This window comes from Terrapene carolina, unplaced genomic scaffold, assembly GCF_002925995.2.
Source record: "Terrapene carolina triunguis isolate 2854851 unplaced genomic scaffold, T_m_triunguis-2.0 Scaffold102, whole genome shotgun sequence".
Lineage (NCBI taxonomy): Eukaryota > Metazoa > Chordata > Testudines > Emydidae > Terrapene > Terrapene triunguis.
Window position 1 is genome coordinate 4,259,438 of NW_020664453.1, and position 15,243 is coordinate 4,274,680.

Sequence of the window (15,243 nt, forward strand, 5' to 3'; positions counted from 1 at the left end):
GGGAAGAAGATCCTTTCAAATCTGGGGGGGGGGGGGGGAGTTCTGTTTGTGCTCTCTCTAGTGTGGTTCTCTGGCACAGAGAGAGAGATCAGGGCAGGAAAAACCTCTCCTAAAACCCTACCTGAAATACACATCTAAGATTACAAATTGTAAGTAATAGCAAGGAAATGCGTTAGATTATCTTTTGTTTTAGCTTGTGAATTTTCCCTATGCTAAGAGGGAGGTTTATTCCTGTTTTTTGTAACATTAGAGTTTTGCCTAAAGAGGAATCCTCTGTGTTTTAAATTTTATTACCCTGTAAAATTACCTTCCATCTTGATTTTACAGAGGTGCTTCTTTTACTTTCTTTATAATAAAGTTCTGTTTTTAAGAATCTGATTGGTTTTTAGTGTCCTAAAAACTAAAGGGTCTGGTCTGTGCTCACCTTGTTTACCTATTTGGTTGGTATATTATTCTCAAGCCTCCCCAGGAAAGAGGGTGAAGGGGCTTGGAGTTCCCATTTCCCCCAAAATATCCCCCCAAATGGTCTTTCCTGAATCTTTGTGTAACTCACTTGGTGGTGGCAGCAATACCATCCAAAGACAAGGAAGAATTTGTGCCTTGGGGAAGTTTTTAACTTATGCTGGTAGAAATAAGCTTAGGCGGTCTTTCATGCGGGTCCCCATATCTGTACCCTAGAGTTCAGAGTGGGGAGGGAACCCTGACAGTCCCAAAATGCTTTGCTATAATAGAGTAAAAGCTTTCTGCAACATGAAAAGTTAACACAATGAAACAAAATTACACTGTGGTGTATTTAGCCATGTAGCTTTTGTTCCTTTTTCCCCCCCTCCCAGCATACTTTACCTTTAAATCTCTAAGGACTCTGCAAGTTGCTGAGACAAGCAGCCATTTTGCATTCATTTTATTAAACCATCCACAGAGAGAGAGATGTACAGGATGCAGTGTCTCATGGAGTCTTTACTTGTGTTCTTTCTTGTTTTAGATTAACAGAGCAAAAAAAACAAACAAACAAAAAAAACAAGGGGTCTTTCAGACTAAGAGTACTTAGTTGCTGTTTGTGCCTGGAAATACAGAAGGCTCAAACATCAGTTAAAGCAGGGATTTTCAAACTGGGGGTTGGGACCGCTCAGTGGGTTGTGAGGTTATTACATGGGGGTGGGGGTCCATGAGCTATCAGCCTCCACCCCAAACCCTGCTTTGCCTCCAGCATTTATAATGGTGTTTAACTCAGTGGTTCTCAAACTTTATATTTAAGTATTTCCAGACCTTAATAAGCATAGAATACCATGTTAAACTCGTAGGTTTGCAAAATAGAATTAAAACGTGCACAGTTTTAGCGAAACCACCAACTTAGTTGGTTCTTAAGGTTAAGTGACAATAAAATTAACAAAAAAAGATTAGGTTTTGTGGAATGTAAATGGCAACCAAGTATTGAAAAGAACAGCAGCTGGATTAGGATGACCAGATAGCAAGTGTGAAAAATTGGGACACTTTTTTTTGGGGGGTGGGGGGGGGGGAAAATTAGAGGGTATAGTTTTCTATGCAAGACAAAGCCCCTAATATTGGGACTGTCTGGTCATCCTAAGCTGGATCAACTCCCTACAGAGGAGTAGAAAATTAACCACTAGGTCCACAACTCTGAACCTTGGAATCTCACTGCAAGAGCTCGACTGTCACTGCCTTATTGACAATGCAGATTCACCACCCAAGGGGATGGAAATTCCCAAATCTACCCAGGCTCCAAGACTGAATCATTGAAGGTTTAAATTGTAACACAAATGAGAAGCTAGTCAATGACAAGAAACAGCCATATAAACTATGTGGAAAATGGGATCCCTGCAATGACTAACTTGAATGTTCTATGAATGTTTTTCCTCTATTCTAAAAAATATCCCAATGTATGTGTCAAACTAATGTCCTTGGGATAGAAATAAAATAGACCTACAAATACAATACAAAGTTAAGTATTTTGTTGTGTTCTATAAATGACTCACTGTAGCCAGTAGGTAAATTTGTACAGTAGCTAAGCAACACAAAGGCAGACGGATACTGCCTTAGACACTGTGCAGATAAGAGAAGCAACATACACAGATACATTAACTAGAATATAGCAATAATTACACATCTTGCAGCTGGTTATCTTTCCACAGTGGTTTTGGGATGCATTTACAAACAAGGGTCTTGATCTTGGACTCTAGCAAAGCTCCCATTTACTTCAGTGGGAGTTTCGCCTGAGGCAGACCTGGATCCAAGATGCTTTCATTTTAGCCATTTTCGCCTGTAGACCGACCCCACACTCACAACGGCACTTTGATGAGATCACACCCTAGCTAAGAGCTTAGTCAAGGAAGTGCCACTTCAGAATCAAAGTCTTGCTCTCTGGGAAAGCCCAAGACAACTTCCTCTGTCAGAATCCAGACCAGCCTTGGGCAGTTTGTTATGCTGCCATTGCAGTGGACAAGGGAAAGAAATGGTATCCAGTAGGAAGTAAAGACACCTCTAACTCAACGGGACACAGCCAAAAATATTGCACAGAGGTGAAATCCAAGCTTCACACCTGGCTTGCCTTCCTTGGAAGGCACTATGTACAGAAGCAGCAGTGTTGTCTTGGGGAATATGGTGGTAAAGATAAGGCGCTTTTACTAGTCTTTTGATGTTTAAGAATGAAAGAGCAACGCTTATTTCTCTGATTCAGTAACTACTCACTAAGCTGAATCCAAGATAGCAGAAGACTGGAAAGCAGATATCACCTGGAAGACTAACAGTAGACCTTTAGCATAAAAACTCTGGGGAATTTTCTTTCAGAAAGATTCTTGTGCTCTGTGGAGCATGGAACACATCTCATCTACTTGGCCATGTTACTGACTCAGATGAATTTCTGGCAATGGGGATTTATGATGTTCTTTCTATGCATGGTTTATTGAATTATAAAGCAGCAGATACAGATGCCTATTTCTTGTAAATTGCAAAGGGAAAGCACAGCGTGCTGCACTGCTCAGCCTGTGAATAGGATTAAAAGCAAAGCAACTCTACTCCCTTTCTACTACACAGTGGATCACATTCTGCCCTCTTCAGCTATAGCCTGGTGATTGCCTCACCATGAAAGCATTTGCATGGGTGTAAATCAAAGGAGAAAGTCCATGGTAGGGCTGTTTGAGAGAAATATGATCAAATTGTATCTGAAGGTTAAGGGGTCAGAAAAGAATGGGTGGCTGGATTAAAAAAAAAACCCACATAAGAAATTATATAGCAGGGGTACCCTCTCTAACTATTTATCCATCCATTGATCTAGTCTGGGCAGAGTCAATTATGCACAGTGAATTATATTTACACCCATTTAAACTGTAGTAGTGCCTTAACACATCTTTAATGCAATGAGAATCAGGCCTTAAGGCTTCATTCAATTTTTACAGAGCCTAGCACAATGAGGGCCCAATCCTGACCAGGGCCTCTGGGCACTGCAATATAAATATGTACCTTGGAAGTGTTTAGCTCCGTATGGTAAAGACTGAATCTTACTTTATTTTGTGGCTTGCAGTCTTTACTCCTGTAAAATTCCCACTGAAATCAACAGTTTTGCCCAAGTAAAGACTTTAGGACTAGGCTCTCAGGTAGAAGCAATAATGTTCCTAAATCTTTGAGGACATGTTCCTGTGGGACATTCCATCCCCACTCCCAAGTGGGTCATCTGCACTAAACTCTTTTATTTGGGTTTTGCATGGGTGTAATGAGGTGCACTCATCTCTCACAAGTGCCCCTTTGGGGGAGTGTGTGCCTGCACTTTCTCACCAATGTTTGAGTCTTCAGTGACCCAGCCCTCTGGCCAAGTCTCACACAGTCTGTACGGGAAATGATTTACAAAATAAATAAAAATCCAAACCTTTTCAGGCATACAAGTCCAATCAGGCTTATGTCTTTTTCTGCAGCCCTATCCCTAGCTCATTCTTCAATCAGTCCAACAGGGCCTATTGCAGTACCCTGATCTGAACAGCCTCTCAGCCCCTTCTGGGCTCCCTTGAATTATCCCTGCTCATCAAGCAGTCCCAGCCCTGGTATAGGGCCACACCCCCCACAGCTCCCTCCCTGCAGACTCTTCACATCTGGCCTCAGCTGGGCTACAAAAAGAGTTCAGTTCTTCTGGAGTGTATCCAAATCCAGGCCACTTTCCTGGTGGAGGGAAACCAGACCCTCTACTCCAGGTCCTAGCCCAGGGACCCTATAGATAGCAGCCATCTGCCACATCCCTTTGCATAAACTGCATCACTGCTACAATTCCCTGGGCCACTGCCCCATGGCTCTAACACATTCTTCACCCTTACCTCAGGGCCTTGTCCTGGTTGAGTCCCAGCAACCAACCCAGAGTTCCTCCATGTTCCCCCAACCTCTGCCAACACTACTCTGTCTGAGGTCCTGTAGCTTCCTCATCCTGCCAGGCACATCATCCACTCTTACAGCTCTAGCAAGGAACTGCTCTCATGCTAGCCCTGCAGCTCTTTTTATATTAGCCTGGTGTGCCCTGATTGGCTGCTCCCTGCACCCCTTTCTGATTGGCTGGGTCCCCTACAGCCACTCTAGGCAGCTTGGAGGATCTCTCTACTGCCCTTTTTGGGGACAGGGTGCGGCAGGGCTCCAGCAGGGGGCCTCTGGACCTAGTCCACCCCATCACAATGGGTGATAAATGTTCAACTTATTTTAAAAACTGTTTTTGTTTGTTAACATTTACACACAATGCATTCGCCAACAATACCAAGTGCAGTCCCTCAAGCACCAGAGCTCCACACTGATTTATAAAACAATCTAGATGCAATGATCCTTAGCTGTTGAGAACACCTGTACTTTAACAAACACACACTTTAGGGGGTCACCTTACCAAATGTAAAGTCCACCTCGTAACTGCTACTAGATTTGAACAGAGCTTCACATTTGAGGCTTTTGCACCATGTTTCTCTTATTTTATTCCACTGGATACCCTAGAAGCAGGGTTAGAATTACTTGCAAAGAAAAAGCCTTATTTTTCTCATAACACCCTGAAAATGCAAAGGGGTTTGGATTCAAAGTTCTGGTTCAGCCCATGTTTATTTCATATGATAGTCTGAGACCTGTTCAGTGATATAAACTAACACCCATTATTTCAAACAGAGAAAGAATCATGTAAAACAATTAGAGTTTACGGAGTACTGAGCCTCTGTATGTGGTGGAGTGTGTTTGGAAAAGCTGGTTAGCCTTTCCCTTATGAAGAGATGTATAATGAGACATTATTTATATAGGATGGGGTCTGAAATGGAGTTCGAATACTCATGCACCTGAACACACTTGTGCTTATATACCCCTGGAGGAAAGGAATAAAATATCCTTAGGGCCAGATCTTCAAAGGTATTTAGGCACCTATAGCCACTCAAATCAATGGGCGTTGGGCACCTAAATGCCTTTGAGGATCTGGGCCTTAGTGATTTGTAGTTCAATTTTTCCGTAATTTGGGATGGAGGAAGTTGGTCTATAACTAGTGTGTAAATGTAAAAAACTCAATTTGTTCATTTTATAAGTTGGGTTTGAGAGTGGAGTAGCCTGGTGATTAATAATCATCCATAATGGATGTGTCGTAACCCTGCTCTCTCCTCCCCACAACACTCAGTTATTCAATGAGAACTTCTACTTTGTGACAAGCATTTTCAGGTACATATGGGAGACAGAACAAGTGCATGGAGAAGACAAGCCAACAGCTAACCCCAAGCCTCTGTGCTTGAGCCCACCCTGTTAACCTGTACACAAATGAACTGCCACTAACTCAGTCATGCAAGTATCAGAGGGGTAGCCGTGTTAGTCTGAAACTGTAAAAAAGCAACAGAGGGTCCTGGGGCACCTTTAAGACTAACAGAAGTATTGGGAGCATAAGCTTTTGTGGGTAAGAACCTCACTTCTTCAGATGCAAGTAATGGAAATTTCCAGAGGCAGGTATAAATCAGTATGGAGATAACGAACTTGCATCTGAAGAAGTGAGGTTCTTACCCATGAAAGCTTATGCTCCCAATACTTCTGTTAGTCTTAAAGGTGCCACAGGACCCTCTGTTGCTTTTTTCAGTCATGCAAGGTTATCTATGCAGATGACTTCTGCTGTGGTACCCAGTCATGCTCTTTCACCAAACTGGAGAACATCTGAACACCGACCTGACTAAGATGGCAGCCTACTGTAGTAGTTGGCACCTCCAATCAAGTGTGATTAAGACAGTTTCAAGCATCTTCCATCTCTACAATGCAAGCGCTAAACATGAGTTAGCCATCTTCCTCAACTGAAACACAAGGCAACACCCGGTCTACCTTGGTGTCACACTGAACCGCTTTTTGACTTTCCATGGCCATCTAAAAAAAGACTGCTTCCAAAGTCAGTACCACAAATAATCTAATCAGCAAATTAGCCGGTTCAAGATAGGGCACAGGTGCACAGACATTCTGCACATGACTCTGGCACTGTGCTGTTCCTCAATGGAATTCTGTGCCTCTGTATGGTATCATTTGCTTCACACTAAATTGGTTGACATTGAATTGAACTTGACCATGCATATCATCACAGACACCCTGCGCCCCACTCCTATTCCATGGCTACTAGTTCCGAGCAACATAGCGCCTCCACACATTTATCACAGAGAGTCTACAGCCAGACTGGTGGAAAAGCTACATGCCAATCCAGGTATCCCACTGTACCTGGACATTTTCAATCACCACAGAGCATGACTTACATCAAAGTGTCCACTGTGGTCTCAATTGCCAGATCAAAATCGGTCAGCAGCAACCCTATGGTGTGATAAGAGGTCAGCTGAAGTAGTTCAGGGGGAGGGATAGCTCAGTGGTTTGAGCATTGGCTTCCTAAACCCAGGGTTGTGAGTTCAATCCTTGAGAGGGCAAAATCAGCACTTGGTCCTGCTAGTGAAGGCAGGGGGCTGGACTCAATGACTTTTCAGGGTTCCTTCCAGCTCTATGAGATAGGTATGTCTCCATATATATATTTTAATGTTTGGAATGGTATCCTTGTCGCTGATCCAATCATTCAACTGCCTGGATTTGACCTGCCACATCACCTTTGGACTCTGCTGAACGGGTTCCGAACTGGCCAACAAATATGCACAGTCAACCTCATCACATAGGGTTTGCGTGATGATCCACTTTGTCACTGTGGCCTCCATCAGTCAATGGCACATGTTGTCAATGAGTGTCAACTGACTAGATTTCATGATGGCCTTGGGGCCCTTCACTGTGCTGATGAAGCTTGGGTTTGGCAAGCACTACAAACGGTAGAAGAAGAATTTCAGTGAGGAGCCATTTTTATTCATCTCAGCAAAGAGATATCATCAGATGCAGGGTAGGTCAGAAGATATGAAGCAGGCCCACAATTACATCAGCCAAATGGGTTGGAGACTAGTACCTTGGCAGAGGAAGTGAATATGCGTGTAGGACCCAGAAATGGCAGTGATGACGTGATCCTACAGCACCTACAGCTCCAGGGAGGATTGCAATAGGGAGGATCACTTCGTTGCTTGCTGGATAGGACAGGGCTTGTTGTGTTTATTTTGTTAGCAACGGAAAGAACTTTTCATGTCACTATTACAGATTCCCACAAAAATGATAAATAATCATTCAGATGATGCACTCAGGATAAAACCCACAAGAATTTAGGCTGTTCTGCAGAAGGGTGAATCTCTCCTCTGGAGCAATGGATTTAGCAAACACAGAGAGGGCCCCTTTACACCTCTCTGCACCTGCTTGTTATTAAGCTGCTGATGAAGATTGTTCATATGAATTTAGTTTATTTGGCCTTTGCCATCTTAACATTCCTGGAGATTGAAATGCTCTGTTTATCCACAGAGCAAGGATAGAGCAGAGACAGCAGAAATGAAACTTCCTCACACTGAAAGAAGATGTTATTCTGTTTTCTGGTTACTGCACATTTAAATGGGAGGGGTCTCTTTACCAGAGACAGAGGCAGATGTAAGGTAGTTGCCATTTAAAGTTTCAGTTCAAATGCAAGATGTTGGAGTCACTATGGAGTCTGACATTTTTTTTCTCTACTTTTATTTCAGATGAAGGAAAAGTATCTAGACTGAAAGGCATATAACACCGGCCAAACTGTGTCAGACCAATGGTCCATTTAGCTCATTATTCTGTCTCTGACAGTGGCCAATACCAGACCTTCGGGGAAGTGTACAGACCAGGACAGCTGGAGTGATCCACTCCTGTCTTCCCCTTCTGGCAAGCAGAGGTTTAAGGTCAGCCTGAGCACTGGATTTAGGTATTTGTGTATGGGACAACAAAATGTACCCCACCTTGCCCCAATGGACTTCAACCCTAATCTGGACAGACCACGTCTAGGAAGTGAGAAAATAATTCACACGCCGTGGCCAAAGCAGCAGTCTTCGGCCCCTCTAATGAGTTTGCCAATTAAGTTACAAATTAGTAGCAATTGCAGTGGTAGATTTCATGTTCTGGATTCTGGCACTTGGGAACTGGACTGAGACAACTAGAGGTTTAAAAAAAAAAAGAAAAGAAAAGAAAAGGAAGAGGACTTGAAATTTGCTCGATAAAAGTAATAGTGTTGGTGCAATATACTTAGAGTCCTGTAAGACATTTTATTTGGTATCACACAACATTTTAATTAAGGAACTAGAATGATACAATATCAACACAGCACACATTAAGTGAGTGACTGACAGGTCTTAAGATGTAATTGTGATGGGGAATCATCACTGCGTGAGTGTGTTGTTAGTGGAATCGCACAGGGATTGGTTCTTGGTCCTATGCTCTTTAACATTTTTGTAAATGACCAGGAAAAACAAAAACATTAAATCATTTCTGATAGTTCTCAGAGGTCACTAAGACTGGGGAATGGTAAATGATGAAGAGATCAGGTCACTGATACAGAGTGATCTGGTTCACTTGGTAAGCTGCACACAAGCAAACAATATGCATTTCAGTAGAATCCAATGGAGTGTCATACATATATAAACAAAGAATGCAGGCCAGACTTGCGGGATGGGGGACCCTCTCCTGGGAAACAGTGACTCTGAAAATGACTGGAGGATTACAATAAATAATCAACTCAACATGAGCTCTGACACTTTGGCCAAAAGGGCTAATGTGATCCTTGGATGTATAGGCAGGGGACTATCAAGTAAGAGTGGAGTGATAAAATTACTTCTGTGTTTTGCACTGGTGTGACCACTATTGGAATACAGTCTCTGGTTCTGGTGTCCACAATTCAAGAAAGACGTTGTTAAACTGGAGAGGGTTCAGAGAAGAGCCATGAGAATGATTGAAGGATTGGACGTGCTTATAGTGAAAGACTCAAAGAGCTCACTCTGTTTAGTTTATCAGAGATTAAATTAAGGGGTGACTTGATTATAGCCTATAAGTACCTGCATGAGGAACAGAAATAATAGCTGGCTCTTCAATCAAGCAGATAAAGGTATGACATGATCCAATGGCTGGAAGTTGAAGCTAGACAAATTTAGACTAGAAATAAGAGGCAAATTTCCTTCTCCTTGTTAGGCACATTGGAGGTTTCTGTTGTTTCAGTACATCCCCAGCAGCAGGCTGCTGCAGGGGGTGCATTGAAGCAGCAGGAACAGGGTCTGCCCCCCCTTGCAACTTTCCCACTCTCCCCCCTTCCCTGCTCCCCTCACTTTACCCCCAGGGCTCTCGGGCTGGATGGGGCTCCACCTGAGCTCAATGGTGATGAGCACCATGTCACAGCTCTCTTCCCAATCTCGAAGATGCCCCCCCGACTCACTTCAGTGTGTGGTCTGCAAAGCAGGCAGTGGGATACGCTGAGACTCCAGCAGCACGAAAGGAGATGCTACCCCATGTAGCAAGGTGGGGGAGCTCAGCCCACAGCCAGCCACCCTGCTGCTTCCTCCCTCCCCGTACTGCATGAACACACGATGAGTGCCGCCGCCGCGGGAGCCGCTGCCTCCTCGCTGTTGGACATCTCGGGGAGAGGTGGCCCAAGAAATCTGGGGTGTCACGTGACCCCATGTGCTCCCGCCATGGGTCACTTCCATTGCGGTGGATTCTCCATTGCTAGAAATTTTAAAATCAAGATTGGATGTTTTTCTAAAAGATATGCTCTAGTTCCAATAGGAATTAAATTCAGGGGGAAGTCTTAAGGTCTATATTAGGCAGGAATCCAACTAGATTATCACAATGGTCCCTTCTGGCTTTATCATTTATAAATTATGCAGGTTTGGGCCTTTAAGGCCGTAGAAATATCAACCTTCCCAGAACTTCATAGTGGAAAGGGTGTGTGGCGATGAAAGTGGAGAACTGAATTAATTTTAGAGGGAAGATTCAAGCATTTATATCCATCCTATAAGCAGCAGCTGAAAGCATTTAAAGAAAAAAGAATATAATAGGTATGTTCGAGTTATAAATCATGTCTATTTTTGTCTGAAATATGCCTAGGTGATGTAAATAATATTTAGACTTGCTATGCCACAGAATTTATAGGTCCCCTTGGGGAACTGACCAGCAAACAGGAGTCATCACTGTGGTACTAGTGGTCCAACTTTCAGCATTCTGTCAACTTGCCAAATGTTCTGCCATGTATTCTAAGCAGTGTCCTCAGATCCTACAATGATTACTCAGTATATGGGCCTGCCCTCATGCTTCTGTGTCAATCCTTTCGTCATGCTGTTGTTAGGTTTCCATGGAAATTGTAAACCCCACCACCTTTCCCTCTGAATCAGGATCCCTTTGTTGTGTTTCATGAATATGGGAGGACATTACTTTGCTGCAGACATTTGACTAGAGAAAGAGAACTGCACTCAGTTTCCTCAATGCAATATTAATTTAAACTGTCCCTGACTCAGGCTCTATGGCAGGACTGCAAAGAGCAGGGCAAACAAATGTCATTTTGAAAAGACTTTCCTGAAATGGTGCTTCATGGGATATTTGACAGCAAATGAAAAAAGAGAACATGAGGTCTCAAGAGGAGACCGAACCATTGTCATTACTCTAATGAAAAAAATTATTGAAATTCCTTAATACAAAAAGAAGTGGGATGCTCTGATCTGGCAGCCAAAAGGATTATTGAAAGATACTGATTATATCTCACAAATGTCCGCAGAGTATGCTGCGACCTGCCCTTCATGTTAGCACTAGATTGGCCATTCACTGATTGGCTGAAGGGACACCTGTTGGGCTTGATCCATAGGGCGGAGGAAAATAAATAAACAAATAAATAAATAATCACAAGTGTCTTGACCATTTGGAGGCAAAGCGTGTTATTTTCATGTGTAAGAGGCCAGAGGAGTATATCCAGAAACCAGGGTGCAGTCATGCTCCCATGGAAGGTTAGTGGAATGGAGGAGCAGAAATTCAGGTGGCATGTAAGTAGAAAGGCTGTAAGAAAAGATGATAGGAAGGAAACAATGGAGGTGAAAGACCTCTCTGGCTTTAAGATTAAGCTTGATAAGTTTATGGAGGGGATGGTTTGATGGGATAACGTGATTTTAGTCAATAGGTCAATAACGTGCCATCGCAGGTAATTATATCAATGGTCAATGCGGGTCTAGCTGGAGAATCTTGCCCACATGCTCGGGGTTCTGCTGATGCCATATTTGGGGTCGGGAAGGAATTTTCCTCCAGGGTAGATTGGCAGAGGCCCTGGAGGTTTTTCACCTTCCTCCGCAGCATGGGGCAGGGGTCGCTTGCTGGAGGATTCTCTGCGACTTGAAGTCTTTAAATCATGATTTGGGGACTTCAACAGCTGAGTCAAGGGAGAGAATTATTCCAGGAGTGGGTGGGTCAGCTTTTGTGATCTGCATCATGTGGGAGGTCAGACTAGATGATCATAATGGTCCCTTCTGACCTTAAAGTCTATGAGTCTATGAGTCTATGAGACATGGTGAAAGGAAAGCGAGGCATGTTTAGAGCAAACATGGTCTTGCTAAAAACATGCATAAGAAAAGAGAGTAAAGAAAGCACAGACTCAAACAAGCCATAGTGGGCAAAGCAGGCACAGCTCTCTTGACTCAGTAGCTCTAACTTGTTCTGTTCTCCATGGGCCCATATATACACTGGTCCCAAGGTTGAAATGAATAGGATGGTGATTACTGGTGAATAAACAGCAAAGCTGACCAACTTGTTACCATAGCGTAAGAGTAACAGCGGTACTCATATCTCAAGACAAAGCCTGAAATTGGCACCAAATGCAAGTTTGTGTCATTGGACTGGATATCCCTATTTTACTCCTGTCAGGGTTCCTTCCCCACTCTGAACTCTAGGGTACAGATGTGGGGACCCGCATGAAAGCCCCCTAAGCTTATTTCTACCAGCTTAGGTTAAAACTTGGTACGCTGCCACCACCAAGTGATTTAACAAGAAACAGGGAAAGGACCACTTGGAGTTCCTCTTCCCCCAAAATATCCCCCCCAAGCCCTTACACCCCCTTTCCTGGGGAGGCTTGAGAATAATATCCTAACCAATTGGTTACAAAGTGATCAAAGACCCAAACCCCTGGGTCTTTGGACAATGGAAAAATCAGTCAGGTTCTTAAAAGGATTTTATTTAAAAGAAAATGTAAAAATCATCTCTGTAAAATCAGGGTGGAAAATAACTTTAAAGGGTAATTAGATTCAAAGAGCCCAGAGGAACCCCCTCTAGCCTTAGTTTCAAAGTTACAGCAAAACAGGGATAAACTTCCCTCTAGCAAAGATAAAATTCACAAATTGAGAAAATAAAGATAAACTAATACGCCTTGCCTTGTACAAAATCCTGTTCATCTGAACACAGCAGGAATCAAACCGCAAGAGACAGTTTCTTTACTCACAGCTCCAAGCCTCTTTCAGCCAGCACTCTGCCCAAAGACTCTCTCGGCTTCTCTCAGGGCCATGCTCCTAATGCTTGTTCAGGCTCTGTGTGGCTTTCAGTTGTCTTCCATGTGTTTTCTCTGTGGTGTTCCTTCTACTCTCTCTTTCACACACATCCTCTATTCAAAACAGTACCCAGTAAAACTCCTTTGCCCACATAATTCATATTCCTGAACAGACACGCAGGTGCCTTCATTTGGGGGCAGTGTCTTGGTTTGAGGCCCCTATTGTTTCTTATATTTATTCCCAGGGTGGCTGTTACGCTCACCAGTTTCAATGATGTTTCACCCAACTCACAACATTAAGATTGTTATGGCCCTTAATCAGTGGATCCACTTTCTCCAATGGGCATCTAACTGCAATTGGGCATGTGGATATTTTGAAGCACTAAATTATTTGCTATTAAAATATAGAACTGTGCATGTCTGCAAACTTGGCCAGGTTATTTTCCACCAACGCTGCAGCCTCCTGCACAGTTTTGCTGTGTTTAGCTGCCCTCTGAATATGTTCATCTGAGCCATGAGGCTGAAGGATAGATAGCTATATAGCTATTTACCTATAGGAGAGCACAGTGACTAATTACAACCAGCTGAAGGAACGTCCCTTTCAAAAACAGCCAATAACGGACCAAACTTGGTTGCTATGGGACATCACAGATGAGGTCTCCACAGCCCCCTGAAACCAAATGTGACTGTGCTCATATGTTTCTGCTGCCAATGCTTTGGATCCTTTATTTTAGAATCATCCACTTCCGGTTGTCACAGTTACTAGGTCACACCAGTCCCATTAGGATGTATCCTGGGCTCCACTTTTCTTGCACAGTGTTTAGCACATCTGTTTTCCACCATGCATAACATACGCTGCACAACAAAAGATAGTCAGGCTCATTGATTCCTCCTATTGATTGATAGCCACTGAAAGTGTGGATAGGCTAAGATGTGCCTAGATACTGCAATGATTGGCAGTAGATAGATGCCTGTCATAGACATAAGCATATATGGCAATTATCCGATTTTACGCAGCAAAGCATTCTGGCAGTGATCAGCTTTCTCTCTGGCCTCCCATTTTAACAGAGCATGAAGTGGTGAACATATAACTTACTATAAGCTCCAAGTTTCCTCTCTAAAGGCAAAGTGCTTCTGCCCATATTCCAGTCAATCAGAAGTGAAGAGTGCTGTATCTAACTGAAATTGTTGAGGGAATGTAGTTAGGTCGAATGTAATTACACAAAATTACCATTTGGCCAGGACCGTGTGGGTATCATCGTTAGTTCTGTAAACGATACCCTGTGATCTTTAATGGCCTTTCCACAGCTTCTGAACAATGCCCTGCCCACAACCTCCACCCCCCCCCCACATCAACTCAAGGAAATCTAAATTATACTAAAATTAAAAAAATTAAAAAAAGACCAAAAATGAGAAAGTAGGCCCAGGCCTCACTCCTCACTCCTGTGATGTCATCTCTTCTTTGGGGCTGTGACTTTATCCTCTCTGGAAAACCCCAGTATAGATGTTAAATAACAGCAATAATGATCCATCAGGACATTGGTTTCAGTGCTGGTCTTATATATTTTTAAAGGACATGCAAGAATTGCCCAGTGGGTGCATTTCTTCAATCCCTCCTCCTGTCCTCCCAATAAGGAATCTCCTGTTGCTCACCTCTCTCTCCACAATGTTCCCAATGCTCTCTCATCCCTGCTGTTTTATTGCTGATGCTCCCAGCTCTGACACTTTGGTCACCAAGGAGTCTCTACAAGCAGGTAGGGTCCATATGTGACCGCACTGTTCTCACACCTGTCCCTAAGCTGGCTCTGGCTGATTTAATACTCGACAGAAAGACAGAACTTACACTTGCACATACCTCCTCACATCTATGCCAGTGTATCAGTTCAGTACCAAATCAGAGAGAGAGAGTTACCACCTACTCAGATTCTTGGTGGACTCCAGTAGATAAGAACCTAAGATGTATTCTTCTGAGATAGGGCAGTAAGATTAATTCTTACGTCTAAGAAGCTATGTGGGGTAGAGATGTCAAGATTAAACTGGATATCAGGGCTATGAAGAAGAATAGGGATGAATGGTTTAAAAAAGCATCTCTATGTGTGTGCAGAGAGGCACACTCACCGCACCAAAAAAATCATTCGGCTTCACTGGATCCATTCTAGGATGTATATAGTGGAGCTGACAGATGCTAGTATGTGCTGATGTTGTCAATTTCATCAGGAGACCCCCAAGGTTGTGTTTAGGGAATGCTCATCTGTCAGGTCAGAAAAGAGGCATCACAATTGACAGGGTGTTTAAAACGGCTGTTGAACTGAAAACAGATGTCTTTATCTTAATGATTATAACTGTATACCCAAATAAACCAGGTATAATGGGGCACAACC